The 12799-nt window shown below is 42.6% G+C and overlaps 1 protein-coding gene across 8 annotated transcripts in view; it reads left to right on the top strand.

Moving 5' to 3' along the window:
- Positions 1-12799, top strand: part of TSPAN18 (tetraspanin 18) — a 121230-nt gene that overhangs the window by 22301 nt on the left and 86130 nt on the right. For 2 of the 8 annotated variants that reach the window (XM_064714393.1, XM_064714395.1), the window contains one exon: positions 2827-2929. The exons of 5 other annotated variants lie outside the window; for them this stretch is intronic. The gene's annotated coding sequence lies outside the window, so the exon portion shown is untranslated. Of the gene's footprint in view, positions 1-1273; positions 1296-2826; positions 2930-12799 lie in introns of those variants that run through there. One more of the 8 variants, XM_064714397.1, reaches the window with a different exon arrangement.

The raw sequence follows: 12799 nt of genomic DNA, 5'->3' as shown, positions 1-12799 counted from the left end.
AAAGCCTTGTCATTATAAACAAGCAGTTGTGCTGGTAGAGATGAATGGGTGTGAATAAACTTGTGTCTTCTTCCTGGTACCTTAGAGGGCCCAGTGATAGAAATGCACCTTATGATTCCACAGCAGCGATTTCTTATTATCCACCAATGAGTCCCCTCTGTGCTCAGCACTGAGACTGGCAGAGGCCCTTCACCAGCTCTGAAGCTGCACCTCAAAGCTAAATCTGCTCGTAGCAGATCCCACTGGTGATGCTGTGCTTTCCAAAGCGTTTGCAGCCTTGCCTCTGGAAGGCCAGCCAACATCACCACGGCTAGTGCTGCTCCTCCACTTTTTCTCTCAAATTCCCCAGCTGTGGCCAGGAATGCACAGCCCCTGCACCCTGCCAGCCCGGTGTTTTGTTGCAGATGAATGCGGTGGGACGATCTGTAAACACTGCTGTGTGTTCTGATGGTGAATGTTTGCAAGCTGTTTGCACAGCGTTACTCATTTATCCCCCCCTCCCAGCCCCTCCAAGATCAGCCTCGGCTTTATCGCTCCTGATAAGCTGGTGTGTGATCCGAGGCACAGCCACCAGCCAGAGCCGAAGGCAGGCAGGAGTCCCGAGTGCATAGTTTGGGGGCAGCTCGGTTTCTTTCCTGATAAGCCCGAGCCTCTTGCGGCAGTACAGTGCACACTCCTTTTAAACTGTGATCATAATCCTCTTTGCAGCCGGCGCTGCTATCCCCACAGGAAGCATTAGCAATATCACAAAGTGCGGAGACTTCATTGTTTTCCCCTAATCTGCAAAGGGAACTGAGACAGGACAGAGGAAACTTTAACCTATTCCATGCCTCAGTGGCAAATAATTAGTTTCTTACTGAGTGAGAAAACGAGGGAAGCCTCTTAGTTAAGATAAAGTAAGCACAAGGCTCGCAGGCTTATCTTGCTCTGTGGAATTCGGGAAAGGACATGTCCTTGAATTCGCCTGTCTGGCGTGCCCGGATTTTGTATTTGGGAGTAATGAGTCTATGAGAGCTGCCCTAAGTGATTGCTGGGTATGAGACACCTCTTGCCAGGAAATGCATACTTTTGTTTAAGGACCTGAACAAAAGGCTCTGGATGCTTAATAATGTGCAAATTTGGGTGGGTGGGATATGGAGAAGGTTAATAGGGCAGGCTAACAGAGGAGGAGCTGAGTTTGAGAGAGGAGGAGAAGAATGCCGAAGACATGGCAGCAGACAGAGGGAAGCAAAACAGAAAAGGCAGCCCCTTTTTGCCATGTTAAAGTTAACTTAGTCCCCACAGAGATTTTTGGGGTAAGTGTAAGCTGTGTCTGATGAAATAATATTTTCAGCCATGGCTGTGTAAGAGGTCACAGTGCAGCTCCGGGGGCAGTCGGTGTGCAAGTCTGAGTGCTGTGTACGTGCTGTGCAGACCCTGACCCATCACAAGGAGTGACTGGCTGTGAGGATGCTTTTGTGGGTGGGAATTCACTTTGGGTCCATGCTTTACCTTTGCAGAACTCAGCATACTGCCTGTCATGAAATTTTTCTTGTCGTGCTTGGGTCTGAGGCTGGGCTGTGCTTTTGTTGAAAGGAAAAGCTGAAGTGGGGGGAGTTGCCCTGGCCTGGCATGGGGGGCACAGATCTGGAATGGCGAATGGTTTGCTTGCGCATGGGCTGCCTCTGTGAAAGTCCTTTAATCCAAAAGATGACAAGAGCAAAGGAACAAAAGAAAACACTCTCAAAAATAACATAAGATAAGGATCTGGAGAATTTGCTTTTTATTTTGCTCACGAGTCCCTGGAGACTTCTTCTTTTAAGGGAAGAAATGCAGCTTTCAAGGTCGAGCTTTTTTTTTTTTTTTTTTTAATATGCTCCCCCAACCCCTCCCACCCCTCCCTTTTTCTTCAGACTTCAAAGGCAGTCAGCTGAGAGCTTCCTAGGAATGTTACATCTGTTCAGAGTAAACGTGGATTGGTAGAAATCCTTCCTCCAAAGTGTCCGAAATTTGTACACAAATTTTCTTGAGGCTGTGGTAAACAAAACCCAACCTCAGTGGGGTCAGGGCTGAGTGATGTGCAGTAGTGAAGGGTGGAAATCCGGCAAGTGAGAGTAGTGTTCTGCAGAGGCATTTAATTTAGACACAAGTGGGGTATTTTTCTTGATGCCTTAATAGAAAACAGTTTAATGTCTGTTCCTTTTAATAAAATTGTTTCAGAAATTGAAACTGTACAAATGGACTGAAATGTGAACCCATGCTTGGCCACTCCTCCTCAAACCCTGCTTGTGCTAGCTGTGTACCTGCTGGCATACCTGCCTTATCAGTTTGCTTTCAATCTTCATCTGTGTATCAAAGAGTGAAATCAAAATTTTGCTTTTTGTGTCTAGTGCTTGGTCCTTCACCAGCTGATCCAAAACCTATTGGCAGTGGGGGGGTCTTATATCAGGGACTTGATATGACACAGAAAATGTCACTAAGCCTGGAGGATACAGCAGGTGGATGTAGGAACTGGACTTAGTTTAACACTGCTTTGCCTGTTATGGATGGGAATTTATTGCTGATTTTGATGAAAGCTGATGAGTGGCGTTGCTGGGAACGTTTGGAAATCCTCTCCACAGTAGGACTGATGGACACGCTCAGGTCCCAGACAGCCTTGTGCATAACTGCCTCTTCACATCACAAAAGTGTAACTGAACTGTAAATGGTTTTCACACCAATTATTTCCCTCTTGTTTTTGAATAGAACCGGGAGGGGGGTTGTTTATCCCATTTCCCTGGTGCAGCTGAAACTCAGAGCAGCAAGCCTGTGCTGAAGCTGTTGTTTCCTCTGCGTGTTTCCCATAAGGAGGCCAAGGAGTGTGAGATTTGTGATTCAGTGTGTGGCTTTGTCACATGCCTACCCAGGATGAAGATGATAGAAATCTTGGTGCTATCTCACTTCAGGTTGGGTAAGTATATTATGTTTGTTGCTTTTGTGGGATTTTCTTTTAAACTAGGCTTCTTAAATGAAGAGCAGCAATATTTAAGCTTGTGTGTAAATAAGCAGAGAACCCTGGCTTCATCTTGTTTAATCTGTTTAACCTTCATCAACCCAAATATTTACTCTAGGCATTGACTATCCAGGCAGTGTAACTCTGATGCTAAAATTCATGCCCTGAGAATGCTGTAGATTGACTAATCCTGCAGAATTCCCCAAATCCCTGTCTGTATAAATAAACTTCCTATATGAAGGATTATAACTAAATGCTGTGAATTCAGATCAGCAAAGCAGTACAGCAGTTGGCCTATTTCTTCTGCTGCTTACTTATGTATTTTTATAAGGTTATTCATCTTGGTCTAGATAGATGTGTAAAGAAAACTGCAAATACTGAAGCACGATGCTGTCATATACTGGGTGAGGAAAGTTTAACCCTCTGCCTTTTATCAGTTTTCAAATCACCATCAGCTTGATTTACCCGGATTGTTGAAATTGTTATTCCTTTCGGGTATGGCATTTCTGGTGAATCTGTGGGGTGTCTTTTTTGGTCTTTAACCTCTTCCTGCAATTGTGCAATGTAAAGGGTTCATTAAACGGTACCAGCTCCGTTGCTGAGGGTGTCCCCACCCCTCCACAGGCACATTCCCAGCTGCAGAGCAGAGCCTGCAGCATCCGGATTTACCAGCTTAAAGCTGACATCTCAGGGCTGCTGTGCCGTGCCCACTGCAGGCAATACTCACAAGACCCTGTGTAAACCTCTTGGTATAGGCATGGTGCAAGCCACCTTCTGAGCAGCTAGGCTTCTGTCCTGTTACTGTATTAATTATCTGTCTTTGTGAGAATAAAGTGCAGACTTATTTGGGATCCTTATCTCGGAGAAGTTCTCTTAATATCCCATCATGTTGCCCTGTCTATTACTGTTCATTGTTCCAGACGTGTGAAGGCAGTAAACACTCTGGGGACAGGAGTTAATTTGGCTGTTTTAAATGGAATAATTAAAAACAATGAGATCAAGTTACAGAAGTACAATCAAAACCGTTAATGGAGGATTTCACAACAGTATTGGTCATTAGGTTCATGAGAATTTGTACTTTCTGAGAATTTTGAGAGTAGATTTGAAAAAATTAAATAACACAAGAGCCAACAGGATGAAATTGTTCCCTATTGGCAGGGAAGGGTTCCAGCCAGTTTTACTCTGTTTTTTGCTTTCAAGATTCTAACAGTTGGAGACCAGAGGGAACAAGTTGCTCAGCTGCTGCAATATCAGGAACATGTCTAGCCTGGAACCTGTGCTGTTCATGGTCACTGGGTCCTGACAGATAATTCTCTTTGCTGCTCTTCTCTTTGCTTCTCTTTGCTCATCCCTGCCCAAAGGACTCGCAGGGGAAGAATTTCACCTTACTTTACTTGCCAACAGGCTCCATAGAGAAATTCCTTCCTTGTCCCATGCTGGGTTAGTCAGAATTTAACAGTGTATCTGGGTAAGAATCACTGCAGTTAGGCCGCTAATCTCATTTCTGTCCTCAGATAAGATTGTTATCAGAGTAATTGTCTGTTTGCTCCCCCTTCTGAGTCTAATCAGAGTGGATTGTACCAGTGCCTCCTGGGGCAGAGGAACTTGGATGTTGATTACTCTCAAAAGAAAGAGAAAATCCTCAATGTATATTTAATGTAAACTTCAGTTTTGTTAGATGTTCACTGGAAAATCATCTGGAATTAACTTGCTCAGACGTGTCTTGGGCTTTTCACAGCAATATATTTGTTCTGGTTTACAGTCCAAGTTTAGTCAGGCAAGTGCATGTAGTGCATGATGTGGTGAGTTTTTCAACAGATAATGCTGTGCACCAGCAAAACTGGTATTTTCTCAAGCCCTGGGCCAGAGCAAGTTCATGTCTGCAGAGAATGCATACTCTTAGGTGCTGCAGCCAGCAAATAAATCTGAACAATTAGTGCTTTTCCCCTTATTTCAAAGCAAATTGCAGGAGTGGGTGGATTTTGCTGGTGGGTATAAAGGAGACTCAAAGATATTAACTTTTCATATATATCCTTCAAGTTGGGACTAGAACTTGTCTCTTGATGTGCTTACTTGAGGAAATGTGCTGTTTGGTCTCTCTGTGGGAGTGAGCAAGCCACAGGTAACGCAGCACTCCAGTGAGATACAGAAATGGTGTGTGCTGCCCGTGGTACAGGGTGAGAAAACTGAGACTCAGAGGTACCATGGGCTGCTATGGGAGCTGCCAAAGCAGAGCTGTGCACATAAGGTCTGTGCCAGAGCCACACTGCCAGTGGATGCTCCTGATTTCTGGTCTGGATTGCCATCTCCCAGCTCCAATCACCAGCACTGCAGGGAAAACAAGACGTGGAGCTGCCCTTAGTGGTGTTGCTGCTGTGGAGATGATGTCTGGCTTGATCAGACCTGTGTCCCTGGATGGTTTGAAGATTCTCTGGAACTTTTGAGTGTGATGCCTAAAGCAAGCTCAAAGGGCAAGGGCATACAACTGAGGAGTGCTCAGAGCTGCTGAACTTGCATGGCTTGTGTGTGAGAACCATTGAGACTGTCTGATTCAATCAGGTTTAAAGGATGTTGAATGAAGAAGATTCTTTCAGGCACAGGCAAATTTCGTTTTGGGGACCTTGAATTTGGTATGACCACAGCTGCTTCTAGCCTAATGTGTACTTAGTGTGGATATTCTCTGTAAGTTTTACAGCATACTTTGCTGCTTCCTGCTCCATTAGACTTCAAATCACTAATTGTAGTGGTAGTTTCATGGCTACAGTGTCCCTTTCAGCAGAAACTGTAACCACTTTCCATTTGCTGGATGACTTAACTGATGTTGCACTTCTTTCTACAAAAAGAGAAACAGACTTGCAGAAAGAGAGGAAGAGAGATAAAATGAGATGGAAAAGCTGTTTTCATCTTTGCCTATATTGCACTTAAGAGGTGCCAGGGACAGTGTTTAGAAAAGTGCTTCTGCACCTGGAAGTGATACAATGGTATCAGGACAACCAGTAAACAGAGCCTTAGATGTGTAGGGTGCTGTGGCCATCCTACTGCCTCCAGAACTCGAGTTTGCATCTCCACACAAAGCTGCAATATCGACTAACTTGGACCTAGCTGTGGTGTGTTTGACTTGGCCCTGCTGAACATGCCACAGATATCAGTGTCCAACAGTAGTGCTTGTGGTCTTGAGGGCCCCTTTCTATGCTTTGTGTCCTCATGCTAAGGAATTTTATTTTTTTTTCTCTTTTTCCAGTACATGTGTTGCTTATGGTTTTTTTGGGGTTTTGTTGTTTTTTTTTGTTGTGCAGTTATGTTTTGTTTTTTCACTTGAAGCATATTTTTGGCACCCCTTGGTCCTTTAATGGGCTCTCATGTTATCAGACACCGCAGCTCTACATACATTAGCAGTTCTTTGTTATCTGGATTTCTTTGTGAGCCATTCATATTCCAGGATCTTGTCTCCAGCTGTTCTTTCTCTGTAATGATCCTGAAGAGAGTGTTGTAATTTACTCAGCTCCTTCTGCTGGCAGAGCACTCCAGAGCCATCCCTGATTGGATGCATCTCTGCCCATGTTGAGGGTGAAGTTGCACATTAAGGAGCTGTTGGCTGATTTATGAAAAGCATGCTTTTGGAGGCTGGGAGCAGATTTCTCTGGAGGGGCTGGTGAGCTGCAGTCCCTGCCTGCTCCCTTTCTCCAGCGCTGGCCCTGTGCAGTGCCCACAGCTCAGGATATAACCCTGTGTCTGCTCCCTCCCCTCCCTCAGCTCATGGCTCCATCTGCCCTCTTTATTGCTACCTTCCCATCTGGCACCCACTGCTCTGCTTATGCAGTCCATAGTAATGATTTTTGATGCCATAACTTTAAATATCAGTCTATAGCCCCTTCGTGCTGGACCTTGGACTGACCCACCAGTTTTCAGAGTGGGGAATCACAGTTACTCTTTAGCAAAATTACAAGGCTGGGCTTTGAATCTTTTAAGGTACCTGTCCCTGTCTAATCTGGGCATTCTCTAATGGGGTCTACCCTGAAAATTTATGGAAGTACTTCACTAAACCAAACACTAGCAAAATAAGTGGAGCATGAACCTGTCTTAAGTTACTACTATGGCTTCTGTCAGCTACCATAAAAAGCTTTTCTAGACTCTATTAACAAGAGATGTCACCGAGCTGTCAGGCCAGACTGTCAGCCTGGTCTTGCCATGCTCAGGAGTACAGGATGTGACTGAGGAGTTCCTCGGTTGAAGTTGATCTGAGGACAACTCTCTCCCTTGACGCCTCCAACTGCTATGCTGCCTTTCAGCAGCAGTTGGAGATGCTGAGATAGTTGAGAATTCACCATAAACAAGTTCTACTTAGAATAGGCATGCACAGTGTGAATAGGGGTAACAAGTCTTGATAAGCAGGAATTTTAAGAGAGAATACATAGAGAGATTTATTGTTGAGGCCAACAACAAATCCATGTGGGAAGCATAGTATGAAATAGCAGAAAATAAAAGAGTGAGAAGAAATATTTTACTTGTAACCTCTTAGATATGTTGCAGGGAGATTTGTCTTCATTTATCTATGATAATGATCTTTATTTCCTTGAATTAATCCTCAGAGGATCTGTGAGAACTATGGACAAACTTTATATGCATACACACCATTTCAGTTAAGATGGCTCTAGCTTGGAGCTTGGTAGAAGAACTACAGCTGATTTCAGTGAGAGCTTCAGAAGGCTCTAGCCTGCTTTTGAAAGAGAACTTCAGAAGAAAGTATTTTGTGTAGGTGGGCGCTTGAGTCCTACAACACACTTTCTTTACAGAAGTTGCCTTTTCCGCATAAAGGTCAGGAGAGAGGAAATACGTTTTCAACTAATTACAGGGAGGCATCAACAGCACATGGGAAAACACAGGGAACAGAAAACGGCTCAGGTGATCTGGGGAGTCAGGATTCTTTTGAAGTGAAGCCAAATGTAAACTTTCTGGTTACAACGTGTCATGGTCTTTCCAGGTGGAGTTTCTAGCCTTGCTTCCGATTAAGCACATCATGTTGTGAATATTTAAGACTGACTTGTGCCTTTGGGTGTTTCTCAAACGACAGTTGCTAAAGAACCCTCCTTTCTTCTGTTGAATACTAGAAAGGGACCCAGTTTATCTTGTTTTTCCAGATTTATTTCTCTTCCATTGCTTGCAGCAGTTTAGGTCTGTTAGTAGTATCACAGCAGTGGTGGATCACAGCACTGGCAATATTTGCAGCCCCACAGATCACAGTTTGTTCCAAGTGAATGTCTTGGCCACTTGAGCTCTGTTCCAAGAGAATTGTGGCAGAGAAAGTCTTAATGGAGCCCTGTCTTCCTCCTGTGTCCTTCTGCAGGGATCATGATTGCTGCCATTATTATTAGTACTGAAGCCTCCATAGGTTAAACACCACACCTAGAAGTTTCAAGTGAAGCTCTGGCTTCCCAGAGATAGGAGTACTGGTAAAACGTGGCTGTGGGTCCCAAAATCATCCAGCTTTGACTTGGACACAGTTTGTAGGAGAATTCTTCAGTAGTAGGGAGAAGACTGATGCTCTGACAGACTTCTGAATTAGAAATGCTAGACTAGAAGTTCCCCAAGAACCTTTCAGTAAGGTCCCTGATTCCTCCAGTAATTTCTGTGCTCTGTTTTCTGCTCTTGCTGCCTTTGAGACTTGTACCTGAACAAAGACTTTGTTCACCCCATTCAATTGTAAAAATTGGCAGCTCGGTTCCTGATGGCTTTTTGCTTCATATTTGCTGCTGCTTCCCATCAGCAACAACAGTAAAGTGCCATGGGGTGAAAATCAACACTAATTTGGGAGTTAGATTGCCTGTGTAATAAGCTTCTCTGTTATTCTTTGGCAGGAGCAACAGCTAATATAAATTTTTTACTGTCACTTCTGCATGGGCCATGTACCAGCGTCAAAGTTAATCCCTCAAAATTATGTTCCATTATAAATCTCTCTTCACAGATGAAGTGAGTGCAATTAGGCAGAGAGGTACAGAAACATTACCAAACAAAAAAAAGCTCTGAAGGGCAAAAACAGTCTCCCTGTGCATCACAAAATGATGTAACACCTTGCCAGTGACCTCCAGAATACAGAAGCTCCTTGGCCACAGTGTTCTTAGGGCTTGCTTTGGCAGTGAAAATATGTCAGTTTTCTCTTATTTCTTTTCTTGCAGTAACACACAGAATGTTTAATGTCATTATTCCTGCCTGAGCCCTGGGAATTCAGAAAAGATCATCAAGACCTGAGTAATAGGCTGAAAAAATCCCCAGCATATATAATTAGAGATTATTCTTTTGATGTTTGGGTTGATTTTGAGGTTTGTTTTTTATCAGGTAACTCTTGGGTAACCCTCTGTATACAGAACAACTTCCCTGCTTTCATGAATGTCAAAGACTCTCAAGGTTTAAATATACTGGTGTGGTTAAATCACTTTCATTTTTTAAGTTTCATGTTGAATTCTTTTTCATTAGAGAAAATGAAAATATCCCTTTACTGTAACATTCTGAATACTCTGGGCAGGGCTGTACAATGTTGGACTTCTTACACCCAATTTAGAAACCCAGCTTAAAATTTGTGTCTGCTGAAAGATCCTTCTTTCCCCTTTTTATAAGGAGATAAGTGCCTTGGTTCCTGGGGGTGAGGTTTTTTCTCCTTTTTTTCTCTTTTTTTTTCTCTTTTTTTTCTCTTTTTTTTTCTCTTTTTTTTTCTCTTTTTTTCTCTTTTTTTTCTCTTTTTTTTCTCTTTTTCTCTTCTTTTTCTCTCCTTTTTTCTCTCTTTTTTCTCTTCTTTTTTCTCTCTTTTTTTCTCTCTTTTTTCTCTCTCTTTTTTTCTCTTTTTTTCTCTTTTTTTTTCTTTTTTTTCTCTTTTTTTTCTCTTTTTTTTCTTTTTTTCTCTTTTTTTCTCTTTTTTTCTCTTTTTTTTCTCTTTTTTCTCTTTTTTTTTCCTCTTTTTTCCTTTTTTTTTGTTTTGGGAGGATTTTGTTTGTTTGTTTTTTATTTTCCTTATTTGTTTGGATTTTGTGTTGTTTGTTTGGTTTTTGTTATTTTTGTTTGGGTTTTTTTTGTTTTCCCTTCTGGAATAATCCTTAAATATATTAAATTAAGGTCCATTTCTATTCTTAGGGAACACAAGCTCTCTTAGATCCTGATTGGTTTTTTTTTTGAGTGCTGAGCAAATCTATCAAGTTTACATTGAGAATGCACTGTCTGTGCAGAGAAGTGAGAAGTTTGTTCCAAGGTACAGTAGGGAGAGTGCCCTATTAAAAGTCCCACATGTGTGTGGCTACATGTATTATCTACCCTTTTTTAAGTGTGAAGCTTTAGAGACATTGCACATCTGCTATAAAGCCATTGAACTTTACTCAAACTTTTAAGATCAAAAATGATGATAATATTTTGCTGTACTTTCTGTTCGCAGCAAACATTCTGAAAGGTCTTACTTTGAGCAATATTTATTATTTCAGTTTGAATTTGATAGAAATAATTTCAGAAAATCTGCAAAAATGTCTCTGCTTGCATGGCAGTCAAACATGAGTTACAATGCCGAGACAAGGATGAGGTAGACATGAGAAGCTGCATCCAGTTTTTGTCATAAAAAGCTCAACACAATAATCTGGTTTGCCAGAGAAAGCGAGAAAGCTCCTTTATTTTGATCATATCTGGTCTGTTGAGCAAATGTGGGATATAAATTTATAAATGAGAATGGCTTGCACATGAAGTACTTACTATTCTGCACATCAGTCATCTGTCATCTTGTTAAATTCAAGAGTACTAAAGGTTTGCTTGGCGTGCTCTTGGCTCTGTTCTATCCTCCTCCATGGCAAGAGGGTATGTGTGTCCTCCTCTTAACTTACATGACCTCCAGAGGCTCAAGCCTCCTTCAGGCTGCTGTTTTCTCTGAACTGGGCAAGCAATCATCACTGATCCTTCTTGAGAATCCAGTGGCTGCTCACTCCAGAAAAGCCTCCTTGACTCCTCTTGCTGTGTTTTGTCGAGTACCAGGGCGAGCTTGCAGCAAATGATTACAGCCTGCATGTGCTGTTCCTCTCCACTTTGCCTATGAGTTTTCTCAAAGTGTTTTCTCCAAGCATGCTAAAATGTCTAAAGAAAGGGTCAAAGTTCTTTATATTAGAGTAAAATTGGGTTGAAGTTCTTTTTCTGTTAGAGTAAAACAGGGCTGAGGTCACCACCCATTTCTTACTGTTGTCAATTATGACTTACTGCATCTTTTGTCAGCTACATGTGAGAAAAGTGTAGGGAAACTAACTGGGGTTTTTGTAGTTGATAAAATCTCCAACTGTGGCACTGAACTACAGAGTAAAAAGCCGACTAACAATGCACTGACGTCAGGCTGCCTTGATGTGACTGAGAGAGTTTTTGTCTGCGAAGACAAATACTGGAATAAATCACTAACTGGGTTTTAACAACTGTGGTGGTTTTGGCCTGGTTTCTGAACTTGGAGATAGACAAAGGATTGCAACACAGCATCTCATTTTCAATCTCTTTTGACCAACCAGCAACAGGGTCCTGTGTGTGCTGGGAGTCTACCAAGACACAAATCTTGACAAGGTCCAAACCAATTAATTACAGTTGATAGCTGATGCTGGAATATGGGCCATGTCAATCACAGGAATGGTCTCCTCCTGCTGCTGTACCAGAACAACTCCAGGCTGCTATTTGGGGTGGCAGAGAGAGTTCAGCTGCCTTCCACACCAGACAGCTTGAGTGGTGAATAGCTTTTGTACACAGAATCCATCGTCTCTCATGAGGGATGTGACTGTGAAGTAGCTGACTTCTGAAAGCAGATACTTTTTTCCACCCAACAACAAAGGTCTTGTTTGGGAATGCTTTTTGGCTGCAGTCTTTGTGACCCCCCTGGGAAATGCACTGTGCATTTGACTTGCACTCACCAAAGGAAAAAGTGAAAGTAACACAGCTGTAGTGATTTACTATGAAGTTTTGAGGCTAATTGCCTCATATGTTTAATTAATAACTGACACATTCTGTCCCTCAAAGAGCTTGGAGAACTTCCATCTGGACCCCTAGTGATTACAGCCTGGAAGCCATCCCTGTAATTAAGGAGCAGGCTATAGGAGGCCTGTTCCCATTATGGGCAATTATTGTACTTGCTACTTTTCCCCTCCTTTCTTACAAAAGGACTCAGAAAATAGGGCTCAAAGACTAATCTGACATAAAACCCTGACTAAAGAGGTGCTTTGTGCTACACCATGGTAGAATGATGGGTTATGTTTTGGTGCCAGCACTCTTTTTTCCAACAGGCTGTCAGGGGACAGGTTCTCCAAAGAGCAAAATGTGCCTTACACCAAACTGAAGGACATCTTGGTCAATATTAACTGCCAGTGCAGGAGGATTTTTGCAAAGAACCAGGCAACTGAGTATTTCTACTATTACTTCTCTATCTCTCCCTCCCAACTTTAGACTTCCACTAGATTTGACAGCTGCTCATCTGCAGACTCTGGCTAGCTCAGGAGCCCTCAGAGTAGAGGATGCTGTGTCTTTAAGCCTTCCATACAGTGCTGAAATGTTATGACAGAGCATCTCACAGGGGGATGCGGTTTCCATGGCAACCCCACACTGTAAGATAAGCAAACTGGATTATTTTTTTTCCTGAGAGGTTCAAGAGCAAGGAAGGAATGAGGCGATCTGTCAGCAGGCGAGACTTGAAAAGAGGAAACCATGTTCATTAATCCTGTAGCCCTGGCTGCTTTGTGTTTTAATTAGAGAATGTTATTATGGCAGAAAGCATGGGTGCCTCACCCTGTTATGGGGTTTTGAGGACTTTTTTGTTTGAGGACTTTTTTATATCTC

The sequence above is a fragment of the Zonotrichia leucophrys genome, chromosome 5, assembly GCF_028769735.1.
Source record: "Zonotrichia leucophrys gambelii isolate GWCS_2022_RI chromosome 5, RI_Zleu_2.0, whole genome shotgun sequence".
NCBI lineage: Eukaryota > Metazoa > Chordata > Aves > Passeriformes > Passerellidae > Zonotrichia > Zonotrichia leucophrys.
Note: the sequence above shows the minus strand (reverse complement) of the source record. Positions and strands in the feature narration are given on the sequence as shown.